This window comes from Pan troglodytes, chromosome 17 (assembly GCF_028858775.2).
Source record: "Pan troglodytes isolate AG18354 chromosome 17, NHGRI_mPanTro3-v2.0_pri, whole genome shotgun sequence".
In the NCBI taxonomy this organism is placed as follows: Eukaryota; Metazoa; Chordata; class Mammalia; order Primates; family Hominidae; genus Pan; species Pan troglodytes.
Window position 1 is genome coordinate 68,695,361 of NC_072415.2, and position 13,785 is coordinate 68,709,145.

General features: G+C 42.1%; 1 pseudogene; it reads left to right on the forward strand.

Moving 5' to 3' along the window:
* The first annotated feature begins 1,940 nt into the window (after nucleotides 1–1,940).
* LOC100609184 (large ribosomal subunit protein uL6-like) lies at nucleotides 1,941–2,851 on the forward strand (annotated as a pseudogene).
* Nucleotides 2,852–13,785: the final 10,934 nt, after the last annotated feature.

Genomic DNA, 13,785 nt, shown 5'->3' on the forward strand with positions numbered 1-13,785 from the left:
AAAACTTGCTGCCTGATAAAGGGATTAAGGCCGGAGTAACACAACCAGTTCTCGTACCAAGTTTATCAGGCATTTGAAGTACACATAGGAAACCCGTGGAGGGGGTGGTGGGGAGGTGAAAATACGTGTCATATGTTGTTCGTTTAGAACAGGCATTATAGCCGTCCTCTGAAGTTCTCTGAGAAAGGCAGAAGCCACAGAAGGAAGGCAGGATCCACCCTCCTCACCCTCCTTACCCCCCCCTTACCCCTTGTCTGTCTGTCTGTCTCTCTCTCTCTCTCTCTCTCTCACACACACACACACACACACCCCTTCCTATTTTAACTACGATAGAAGAGAACAGACAAAGATCAGAAGAAATCCACAGAAGAAATACCACAGGTCCTATTCCTTCAGATTGCCTGGAATGGTTCTTGTTGGGAAAGTAGATTTTGTAATATGGGCATTTCTTTTATTGAAGTTTATCCAAGTCCAAAAACATAGAGAATCCTTTAGCATCATTCTGTAACTACTTAGCCTCTCCCCAAAAATATTTTAATGTATGACACCTGGAAATTGACAGCTTAGACAGAAACCTCTTTTGAGACTCACGGAGACAGCTCAAATTAGCAGCTCCAGGGGTGACTTTGAAAGGGACATAGCTGTAAATATTCACTCTGTGTAGAGCACTGCAATCCTCAAAAGCAAATTGTTTTTACACAGCACAGAATGTACATCATTATCCCTTGATGGAATGCAACTTTTCACAAGATGAAAACTCATCTAAAACAATGAAATATTAAGAAATGTAGGGGTGATATGTTCTGTTTTTCAGTTTTATCTTCATGTGAGAAAAAAGATATTAAAGCTGAGGCACTGTAAAATAATGACTGTCTCCTGGGGAACACATCTATGAAATGTCACAGAACACAGAAATTACCAACTCTTTGCAAATGGTTGGCTTTATGGAAAGCTGAGGTCTTCACAATGTGAGGTCTTTTCCAGATAAGAAAGAGGAGATAACTTCAAGTTGGGAATGAAGAGAGGAGGAAGGTGTGATGATAAAGAATAAACAAATTCTGTCACACACCACAGAGAGGATAAAGTCAAAAGTGAAGGAATGTCCCAAAGCAATAGATAAATGTGATATGGTTGTGAAAGAAGTGTTGCCTGGGAGTTATTAAATGGAAAAGTTGAAATTCACTATGAAACTTAATTTTGTTCCTCTGAAATAATTTGAAAAACCAATTCCCTCAACTCCTAACATTCATCTCCTAGCAAAATAAATGTAAAGAGCAGAAGGTTTATATATGTGTATATATAGATATACATACACACACACATATACATGCATGCATACACACATACATGCATATATATACACACACGTACATACATACATATAATGGATTTAACTGTATTTGTTTTATTCACCTCATGAATTTGCAGCCACAGAATTTATGTTTTAATCTTAGGTGTCGGGGAGGAGGCATGAAAGAAAATCAGAAACAGAAATCTTGGAATTAAACTCAAATTAGGCCTGTAATCCCTGCACTTTGGGAGGCCGAGACAGGTGGATCACTTGAGGTCAGGAGTTCAAGATCAGCCTGGCCAACATGGTGAAACCCCCCGTCTCTACTAAAAATATAAAAAATAGCTGGGCGTCGTGGCTCACGCCTGTAATCCCAGCTACTCAGCAGGTTGAGGCAGGAGAATTGTGTGAACCCAGGAGGTGGAGGTTGCAGTGAGCCGATATCACACCACTGTACTCCAGCCTGAGGGACAGAGCAAGACTCCGTCTCAAAAAAAAAACAAAAACAAAAACAAAAAAAACCTCAAATTAGACCAGGACACTAGTTCTGAATTTTCTGTGAATATCAAAGGAGGGATGGAAGAAGTAAGACGTTGAAGAGAAAAAGAAAGGCATGTATCTGTGCCCTGCTAATAGCATCAAAAAATACATGACTCTCTTTATCACATCTTCTGCGAGATTGAAGACCATTCTTAGCAATCAGACTCTTGACATTCCCAAAGATGTCAACATCACTCTGAAGGGACACAGTTATTGTGAAGGGCCCCAGAGGAACCCTGTGGAGGGACTTCAGTTACACCAGTGGAGAATTCAGTCTCCTTAGAAAGGAAAAGAAGAGGCTCCAGGTTGACAAAGTGTGGGGAAATAGAAAGGACCTGGATACCATTGGCACTATTTGTAGTCACAAACAGAATATGATCCAGGGTGCTGCACAGGGCTTCTGTTGTAAGACGAGAGCTGTGCATGCTCACTTCCCCATCAACATTGTTAGCCAGGAGTCTTTTGTTGAAATCTGAAATTTCTTGGGTGAAAAATAAATCTGCAGGGTTTGGATGAGGCCAGGTGTTGCTCATTCAGTATCTCAAGCCCAGAAAGATGAGTTAGTTCTTGAAGGAAATGATATTGAACTTGTTTCAAATTCAGCTGCTTTGATTCAGCAAGCCACAACAGTTAAAAACAAGGATATTGGCAAAGAGCAGGGGCTCATGCCTGTAATCCCAGCACTTTGGGAGGCTGAGATGGGTGGATCCTTTGAGCTCAAGAGTTTGAGACCAACCTGGGCAATATGGTGAAACCCCATCTACAAAAAAAATACAAAAATTAGCCAGGTGTGGTGGCGTGTGCCTGTAGCCCCAGCTACTTGAGAGGCTGAGGTGGGAGGATGGCTTGAACCCAGGAAGCTGAGGCTGCAGTGAGCCGTGATCATGCCCACTGCACTCCAGCCTGGGTGACAGAGTGAGATCTTACCTCAAAAAAAAAAAAAAAATCAGAAAATGTTTGGAGGGTATCTGTATCTCTGAACAAGGAACAGTTCAGCAGCCTGATAAATATAAGATCTAAGAGTTGTCCAGCTACACAAACAAGATGCCAGATGATTCCCCAGACCTATGTGTGATGTTTAATAATTCAGTAAAATACCTCAATTGAAAAAAACACATGAGTTTGAGATTAAAAGTAAAGACATAAAAATGTTTAGCATTATTCCAAGTAAAGTGATGTAGAGTATAAGAAATTGTGTTTAATCTCTATTTTTCTGAAACTATAGGAAGAATTTTCTTAAAACTTAATTTTAGGAAGATTTTCCTTCTAAGGAATGGAGTTGGAAATGTATTTTTGTATCAGATGTTTATTCTCTCTCTCTGAAAGGCCTTTTCAGCTTTCCCAAGTTCCAACTGTTATTTTCTCGGTTTCTTGAATGAATGAGCGCCACTTGGTTCACTGACCACCCTAGGTCTGCTGGAGACTGGGATCAAATCAGTTCCCAACTAATCTGAACAATTAAAGCAAATTCATTAGGCTCTTATGCTGCTCTGTGCTCCTATGACGTGGACTGGGATTGGTACGTGAGAGGTTTATCTGCTCATTTTCTTCTTCCTGGCATGGAAGGCCCTTGAACACTAGTGGCAAGGCTGATGGCACAGTCTTTGCCAGTAGAGTATATTCTTGGCGGAGGCTTAGTACCAATCACGTGGCAGATCAGGGACTCTGCCAGGGTCCTCGGGCCAGGCTGGAACTGAGCAGGTCACTCCTGCTGCAGTGAGAACTGTCAGTGTTTGGGGAGCTCTCTGGAGCACTGAGAGCCTCCCTCCCCAACAATTCATCCCTATCCAGGGTCCAGGGATTCCCCTTAGCAGATGTGACCTGAATCATGCATTTGCAACCTTCATTCAGTTATTTTATTTTATTTTATTTTTTAGACGGAGTTTTCGCTCTTGTTGCCCAGGCTGGAGTGCAATGGTGCAATCTCGGCTTATTGCAACCTCTGCCTCCTGGGTTCAAGCAATTATCCTGCCTTAGCCTCCCAAGTAGCTGGGATTACAGGCATGCACCACCACGCCCAGCTACTTTTTTGTATTTAGTAGAGACGGGGTTTCACCATGTTGGTCAGGCTGGTCTCAAACTCCTGACCTCAGGTGATCCACCTGCCTCGGCCTCCCAAAGTGCTGGGATTACACACGTGAGCCACTGTGCCCAGCCCAGTTCATCTATTTAAAATAGCTGCCAGTCACTCGGGTAGGTCAACTAAACAGGCATTTTCTCCCCTTAAGTGCAGTGGCAAAAGAAATATGAATGTAAATGAAACTCTGTTCTCTCATGATGTTTTTCATCCCGGGTAACATCTTTCTATAATATTCTTAATGAGAAGACGGAATTTAAAAATATTTGCAAAACAGGCCAGGCATGCTGGCTCATGCCTGTAATCCCAATACTTTGGGAGGCTGAGGCAGGAGGATTGCTTGGGTTCAGGACTTTGAGACCAGCCTGGGTAACATAGTGAGACCTTGTCTCTACAAAACATCATAAAAGTAGCCGGGTGTGGTAGTGTGCACCTGTGGTCCTATCTATGCAGGAGGCTGAAGTGGGAGGACTTTTGAGCCTAGAAGGTCAAGGCTAGAGTGTGCCATGATTGTGCCATTGCCTTCCAGCCTGGACAACAGAGTGGGACCCTGTCTTAAAAAAAAGATTGCAAAACAACAATAAAAATGCAATTTTATCAGAATTGATATATCTGAGAGGGATCTTTCAAGCATATGAGTGTTGTTCGGAACCTGGAATTCATTTTCCCCCAGAGTAGCAAAATTATAAGTGGTAGTTAGGTTCACAGACACAGAAGTATTTTATCCATCATGTTCCTGAAGGACTGTATTTGAGCTACCTAAAACCAAAATAGCAAAACCAGCTCAAAATTCAATGTAACAAAATATGAGAATCTAAGTACCTGAACAAAAAGTACCCAAGTTTCCAAGATAAAAGTTTGTCATGGTTCATTCTAGTGCTTCAGTTTCAGTTTTAGAACAACCACAAAAATGCATTGCAACTCTCAGAACAGGAGCAAAATTCCAATTTTGTAAATGTGAGGCCCTATTTCACAAATGCTAAGTAAAATTCATTAGTTAGTGTGAAAACTTAAAATTTTAAAAATATTTGCATATGTTATATGTACTACTTTGGAACAGTTTACTTTGGTCTTTTTTCTGATTGTAAGAGCAAAACATACTCATTACTAAAACTGCTGGGTATTTTCATCAACCAAAGACATATAACAATTTGAGAAGCATTTATGATTGGAAAACTTCTCAGCTTTGGGTACTAACAGTGAGTCTCTACAGTGCTTTTGCCTGGAGCTGCTCCCATTTCCCCACCCTGTTCTGCTATCACAGGGGTTCTACCAGGGCCACCTGTAAGCACTGGCATTTTCACTGCCGTGGTCAAGGGGGTTTGCTGGATTTGAAGCAGTGGACAATGCCTACGCCCAGCAGTGTTATTGATGGACATGATCCTGGCAGCAGGCGAGTGGAGTGGGATTGGGGCAAGCATCTGGCTGATGCGGGCTGCATGTGTGTGCAGGGCAGACCATGGGGAACCTGGCTATCCACACTTTCCCAGCATGTTCAGAGGAGACATGAAAGGGCCCAACAAAAAGTGAGTATCAGGCAGACTTGAAAATGGAAGAAACTTAAGTGCAACTTTTGTGCTTCAAAAGCCATCATTACCTGCCACACACTGGAAGAAAATATTTGCAAATCATATGTGTCATGAAGGATGTACAGCCAGAATATATATTTTATTTATTTTATTTTTTTTCAACTTTTATTTTAAGTTCCAGGGTACATGTGCAGGATGTACAGGTTTGTTACATAGGCATACATGTGCCATGATTATTTGCTGCACAAATCAATCCATCACCTAGTTATTAAGCCTAGCATCTATTAGCTATTCTTTCTGATGCTCACCCTTCCCACCAGCCCCCAACAGGTCCCAATTTGTGTTGTTCCCTGCCACGTGTCCTTGTGTTCTCATCATTCAGCTCCCCTTGTAAGTGAGAACATGTGGTATTTGGTTTTCTGTTCCTGCATTGGTTTGCTGAGGCGGAGAGAGCAGAATATATATTTTTAAAACCCATGAAACTCAACAATAAAAAGATTAAAAACCCATAGCCAGGGATGGTGGCATGTGCCTGTGCTCCCAACTACTGGGGAGGCTGAAGTGAGAAGATTGCTCGAGCCCAGGAGTTTGAGACTGCAGTGAGCTACGATTATGCCACTGTACTCCAGCCTGGGCAGCAGAGTGAGACCCCATCTTTTGATAGATAAATAAATAAATAACAAAAACCCAATTTAAAACATGGGCAAAAGATTTGAATAGACATTTCGCCAAAGAAAATCTATAGATGGCTAATAAGCACATGAAAGGATGCTCAACACGTTAGGCTAGGCACACTGGCTCACACCTGTAATCCCAGCACTTTGAGTGGCCAAGGTGGGAGGATTGCTTTAGTCCAGGAGTTCTAGGTCAGCCCTGGCAACATAGCAATACCCCATCTCTACCAAAAAAAATGAAAACAAAACATTAGCTGGGTGTGGTGGTGTGTACCTGCAGACCCAGCCACTCAGAAAGCTGAAGAGGGAGGATCACTTGAACCTGGAAGGTCAAGGCTGCAGTGAGCCATGGTTGTGCCACTGCACTCCAGACTGGGCAACAAAGCGAGACTTTGTCTGGAAAGAAAAAAAAGATACTCAACACCTTTAATCGATAAAGAAATGCAAATTAAAATGGAAACACAATAAAACAAAGAAATAGAAAAAACATATTGAAAAAAAACCACAATGCCCACAAGGATGGCTATAATAAAAAAAAAAAAAGATGAACAATACCAAGTATAATGAGGATGTGAAGAAGAAACTGGAACCCTAATACACTGCTGGTGGGAATGTAAAGTAGCACAGCCACTTTGGAAAATAACTGGTCATTTCTTAAAACGTTAAACACAAGCTTGCCATATGACTCAGCAATTCCACTCCTAGAACCCTCCCTATGAGAAATAACAACACAAGTTCAAATAACAACCTGTATGCCAAAAACTGAAAACAATCCAAATGTCTGTCAACCAATGAATGGATAAGACAAGCTATGGCCCGTGTACTATTCAAGAACAAAAAGCAAAGGACAATTGATTCATGTTACAGCTTGGATAAACCTCAAAAACCCGGTGCTAACTATAAAAGGCCAGACACAAAAGACGACATATTGAAATATTCCAATGTTATGAAAGTCAAAAAAGACAAATTTATAGAGACAAAACATCAGTGGTTTTCTAAGGTTGGGGGAAGCAGGGTTAGCTGCAAATAGACATGAAAGAATATTTTGGGATGATGGGACTATTCTTGAACTGAAGTATGATAACAGTTGCACAAACCCATAAATATAGTAGAAATTATTATACTGTACACTAACAATGACAAAATTTTATGTAAATTATCCCTCAATAACACTGTTTATGGCTGAGTGTAGTGGCCTAAGCCTGCAATCCCAGCACTTTGGAGGCCAAGGTGGGAGGACCACTTGAGGCCGGGAGTTTGAGACCAGCCCGGGCAACATAGCAAAATCCTGTCTCTACCAAAAAAATTAGCCAGGCATGGTGGCGTGCACCTGTAGTCCCAGCTACTCAGGAGACTGAAGGAGAAGGATCACTCAAACCAAGGAGGTCAAGGCTGCAGTAAGCCATGATTGTGCCACACTGCACTCCAGCCTGGGTGACAGAGTGAGGCCCTGTCTCAATCTTTTTTTTTTTTTTTTTTTGCAACGGAGTCTCGCTCTGTCACCCAGGCTAGAGTGCAGTGGTACAATCTCAGCTCACTGCAGTCTCCACCTCCAGTGTTCAAGTAATTTTCCTGCCTCAGCCTCCCCAATAGCTGGGACTACAGGCACGCACAACTCCCAGCTAATTTTTTTTGTATTTTTAGTAGAGACGGGCTTCCACCATGTTGGCCAGGCTGGTCAAACTCCTGGTTTCAAGTGATCCACCCGCCTCGGCCTCCCAAAATGCTGGGTCAATTGTTTTAAAAAATGTAAAACAATAGAATAAAACAGTTAGTGGATCCCTTGCTTATCTTGCCCTACAATAGAATATTTTCTGACTTTTATTCTTAAGTCACGTTCAAAGCATCAAACCTACTTGATAAAACTGTGACTTGAACGACTACTTCAGATTTTCATCCCCACAAGTCTGAGAAGCAGATACCTAGTGAGTAAATCCTCCTGAACATGATATTCCTCGTGACAGGTACCCAGAGAGCCAAAAGTCTAAGGCAAGAATTATCACCAGCCGCCTCCTGTCCCATTGCTCATTTGACAGTGTTACTATGCTGTTCCCTTATGTACCAAGACAGTGTGGAGCCTGTCCTCCAACAAATGGAAAGGCGGCAGGGAGAACAGGGTGCTCTCGGAGCTCTGCAAAGGTCAGGAGATGGGGCTCCTGGACTCTGTCACCACCTGCTACTGGCTGGTCAGGGAGTCTTGAAGAATGCAGTGCCCAAGTTCTTATTAATGACATTCTTTTTTTATAAAAGGCATAATGAAGCTTACCTGGTCTTAAGTCAGAGTTTTTGGCAAAATATTATGTTTCCTGTCCCTACCATTTACTTTTATGGTTACATGGCCAATTGAGAGATTGATCAATCCTACCTGATTGATCAATCAGGAAGAAAACGTAAGTTTCTTGCCTGTAGCAAAATTTCACAAAGGAAGTTCACTCCAAGCCACAGCTTTCTGAAGCATAGTCTACCCCAGTTGCCCTCTTTCCCTTTCTTGAGCTCCTAAGTCTCATCCAAGCCTCATGCAACTAGTCCTTTTCTTGGTGTAAAAGATCCATGAGGCTGAGTTCTGGGCTCAGTTTTGCCAGCCCCACGAACTCCCATCTTTGTTGCCCCCAGGAGAGGCCATGACTACACCCTTGATAACTTCGCCCTTTCCGCTGTCTGTGTTCCACAGCCCCCTTTCTCGTAAGCTGTCCAAACCTGTCTTCCTGAGGACAAAAAGAACTTCACTACAGGGTGAAAAAACTGTCTTCCCAATCTGCAAATGTGGCTGCACGTGACAGGAATAATTTAACTACCAATTAAAGTGTGTGTGCTACAGAAGCACTTCTCATCCTCATTTGCTTTATCAGTGTTCATTTATGAATCCATTTTTTTCTGTCTATTATCCATCGGTAATGAGACCTTAGCAATAGCCTCCGAGTCTCCTCTTGCCAAATCTGCCATCACCACCCCTTCCCAGCACCACAGACACTATCGTGGGGACTGCCCAGACAGCCAACGGGCCAATCTTCTTAGACACTTGTTTTTCATCTCTCTCTCTCTCTTGCTTATAAATCTTCTGTGATTCCCCATCACAAATAGAATAAAGCTAAAACATCTCCACTTGACATTCCTGAGTTTAGCCGGCTCTTTCTCCGTTGCAATTCTCTTGTCTTAATAAATCGGTTCTATCTAGGCATCAGCCAAGAAGAATCCACTGGGCTAGGTTACAGAAGAACAAGAATAACTTCAAAAGCACTTTTCAACTACCCCATCCAACTTCCTCATTTTACTCACTTCACAGATTCAGACAAAGATCCAGACATACTCAAAGAACTGGTGGAGTAGGAAGTGGAGATAATTCTGCTGCATTCTGAAAACCACACCATTAAAACAGATTAATTCCTGGTGTTCAGAGAACCATTTACATTGCTGATGAATTCATTACTTGTGCCACAATGCTTTCTTACCCATTGCTTGGCTGAAAAGAAAAAAAAAGTCTCAAACCCCATAAGTCCCCAATTTTACTTTTCCCCATATCGTAAAGCTGAAGTGCAATAACAAACTCGCTTTCCGTTTTTGTCATTAACATAGCAATTTATTCCATTACTCCTAAAGTTTTGAAGACAAATATCAATATCAATGTCTAATTTTGTTGCCTCTCTCTCCAACCAGTCTGTAAGTCTTATGAGATGTTTGCTCACCCTTCTATCTCCAGCAGTTAGTGTAGTGTTTGGCTTGCACTGGCTCAAATGACAGTCCTTGAGTGAATGAATGGATGGCTCTTAGATACACGGTCTTCTCACTGCAGTATATGCTCATTCACTCTCAAAAGACTAACTTAGCAAATGGCACTGATTAAGGTGGAATGTAAAATCAATCCTAGTTATTCTAAGAAGCCTTAACAGGTACAGCACCAGCCCCAGGAAAAACTAAAAAAAAAAAAAAAATTTTTTTTTTTGAGGCTGGGTCTGGCTCTGTTGCCCAGGCTAGAGTGTAGTGGCATGGTCTTTGCTCACTGCAACCTCCAACTCCTGGGGTCAAGCCATCCTCCCACCTCAGCCTTCCTAGTAGCTGGAACTACAGATGCACACCACCACACTGAGCTAATTTTTGTATTTTTTGTAGAGATGGGGTTTCAGCATGTTGCCTAGGCTGGTCTTAAACTCCTGAGCTCAAGCGATCCTCCTGCCTCAGCCTCCCAAAGTGCTGGGATTATAGGCATGAGCCACTGCACCCGGCCAAAAACTGAATTTTTGAAGTGTCATTTCCTAGGCCTTTTCTTTCAATCTCCTTTTCTCCCCATTTTCAATATTTCCTCTGCCCTGACCATGTAATATTGGGGGACCATTTTCCCCTATAATTTTCATATCAGTATAAAAGTAGTGAGAAGAACAAAACATTGACTGCAGGATATTTTCATCTCATCTTATTGTAAGCTTAATAGACCTTAAAGCAGTTAGTTTTGAACTTTACTATGCGTCAGAATCACCCGAGGCTCTCATTCAAATGCAGATTTTAAGGACCCAGAGACTCTCATTCAGCGGATCTGAATACAGGGCCACAAATCAACAGTGTAAATAAGCTCCCAGTGAATAGCACACCATGAATCACTACTTTAAGACATTTATAGACAATCAACCACATTTCACCAGATTGTGTAATCATTTTCTGCCCAGTATTTTTCCAGTCTGCTTTAGGCTAGAGTAAAAGTCTGTGAAAAATTCATACTCAATATACTGTTAGGAATTTAATGCTTTAACATTGGAGAACATTTGCATTTTAAAGAGAATGCCCAAAGAGAGCAAACATTTACCTCAAAGCAATGAAACTCAAAGGTTGATTCTGAGTTCCAACCATCATCATTAAAGGTGTGGGGCAGTAAAAAAACACCCTCTTTAATATGCAAATGTACTCTCGTACTATTTAAATAAAGGAAGCAGTCTGATCAGCGAAGTTACCTGTTTTCTGAGGTTTGTTTACACCATGCTGTTTCAAATGTAGGCTTACTAATCTATCATGGTTTAGGCTACTAGTGAGAATAAATAATATTAACTTCAGCTCACTCTTATTAGCACCTCTGCCCCAAGATGTGTGAACCTGGACGTGTTTTATCTCCCAGAGTCTCCTTTGTTAAAAGAGAATGATTACAGCTCCTTCCTTGGGTTATGTGAGGATTAAGTGAGCTACTTATGCACTATTCCTAACACCGTACTTGCTATGTAGGAAGGATCCACTAACGGTTGGTAATTGGCACTATGATAGGGGCTGGGCAAGCAGATTTGCAGAGACAAAATTCCTGCCCTTAGGGAGATATGCCCAGGTAGCCAAGGGAGCTAGGGGAGGGACACTTACCAGGATTGGAACAAAGAATGCCTCATGGAAATGACATCTGAGGGTTTTCGATGGATGGGCAGAAGCTTCAGAGAGGAGGATGCAGGGTCTATGGAAGAATATTCAGATGAAAACAACAGCTTGTGCAAAGTGATGAGTAAAAACTTGGCTTGTTTAAGAGAACTGCAAAAATAGTTTAGTATGGATGAAATATAATTAATGGAAAGCATGCATTCCCATGACCTGTACAGACACACAGGGCCCTTCGTTTACAAAGATTCTGTGCTTTTTAAATGTTCTGTTGTTACCATCTTGAAGTTACTCATTTTTAGACAAGAGGCCTTGCATTTTTACTGTGCCAAGGGCCCTGTCAATTATGGAGTTGGTCCCGAGGGCAGATGTGATAGTACGCTTCATCAGAAAATGTGTAAGTGTAGGATTACTCATAGACAGGGAAATACGGGTATTTATATGAGAGGAATTCATGTAAAAATTAATGTCAGTCCCAGAAAAAAATCTTGAAGAGTGTCACGCACGTTCATGTGAAGAGACCACCAAACAGACTTTGTGTGAGCAATAAAGCTGTTTATTTCACCTGGGTGCAGGCGGGCTGAGTCCGAAAAAGGAATCAGCAAAGGGAGATAGGAGTGGAGCAGTTTTGCAGGATTTGGGTAGACAGTGGAAAATTACAGTCAAAGGGGTTGTTCTCTGGCAGGCAGGGACAGGGGTCACAAGGTGCTCAGTGGGGGAGCTTCTGAGCCAGGAGAAGGAATTTCACAAGGTAATGTCATCAGTTAAGTGAGGAACCAGCCATTTTCACTTCTTTTGTGATCGTTCAGTTGCTTCAGGCCATCAGGATGTATATGTGCAGGCTTGGGCTCAAAGGCCCGACATTCCTGTCTTTTTATATTAATAAGAAAAATAAAACAAAATAGTCCTTAAGTGTTGGGGCAGCGAAAATTTTGGGGAGTGGTATGGAGAGATAATGGGCAATGTTTCTCAGAGCTGCTTCGAGCGGGATTAGGGGCAGCGTGGGAAGCTAGAATGGGAGAGATGAAGCTGAAGGAAGATTTTGTGGTAAGGGGCGATATTATGGGGTTGTTAGAAGGAGCATTTGTCGTATAGAATGATTGGTGATGGCCTGGATGAGGTCTTGTATGAATTGAGAAACTAAACAGAAGACAGAAGGTCTGAATAAGAGAAGGAGAAAAACAGGTATTAAAGGACTAAGAATTGGGAGGACCCAGGACATCTAATTAGAAAGTGCCCAAGAGGGTTCAGCGTGATCATTTGCTTGGCTGGTGAGTTTTTAGGGCTTTATCCTTGAGTTTTTTTATGTTGTCATATACCGGGCCAGATTGATTTAGGTAAAAACAACACTCTTCATTTAAAAATATACAAAGTCCTCTTTTTTTAGAAGTGAGTAAGTCGAGGCCTCAGAGATTTTGGAGGAAAGAGAAATGCAAAGCCAGCAATTGTCTGTTAAAGAAGGATTAGAAATGGCTACGAGAGAGTGAGTGAGATTGATAGTGTGGTGTAGATAGCTGGGGAGAGGTAGAGGGTGGCATAAGAATGGGACCAAGAATAAGAGTGAGTATAAAAGTGAGTATAAAAGAATAGGTATAAAAGTAAAGAATAGGACTTCATCAGGGTGAAAGTATTGGAGTGTACCTTGCCACTGAAGATCTTCTATCCACTTCAAGATAGACTTATGGGTGGCAGTTTGAGGTAAAACCAGGAGCCACTGAATACCAAGAGCCTGAGAAACTGCTTGGGTGATTTGACTAATAAAGGCCAGTCCGTTATCAGACTGTATAGAGGTAGGAAGGCCAAACTGAGGAATTATGTCTGACAGAAGGGAAGAAATGACTGTGGTGGCCTTCTCAGACCATGTGGGAAAGGCCTCTATCTATCCAGTGAAAGTGTCTACCCAGACCAAGAGGTATTTTAGTTTTCTGACTCAGGGCACGTGAGTAAAGTCAATTTGCCAGTCCTGAGCAGGGGCAAATCCCTGAGCTTGATGTATAGGGAAGGGAGGGGGCCTGAGAAATCCCTAAGGAGTAGTAGAATAGCAGATGGAACACTGAGAAGTGATTTCCTTGAGGATAGATTTCTATGATGGAAAGGAAATGAGAGGTTCTAAGAGGCAGGCTAGCGACTTGTAACCTACATGGAAGAGGTTATGAAATGATGACAGAATATAATGGGCCTGTGAGGCTGGAAAGAGATTTTTTTTGGTCTAAAAACCATCTGCCTTGAGTGGGGAGGGATTGACAGGTGGAAACTTCAGTGGGAGAGTATATAGGAGTGACTGATGAGAAGGAGAAAAACTGGCCATGAGGGACAGAAGTAGGAATACTG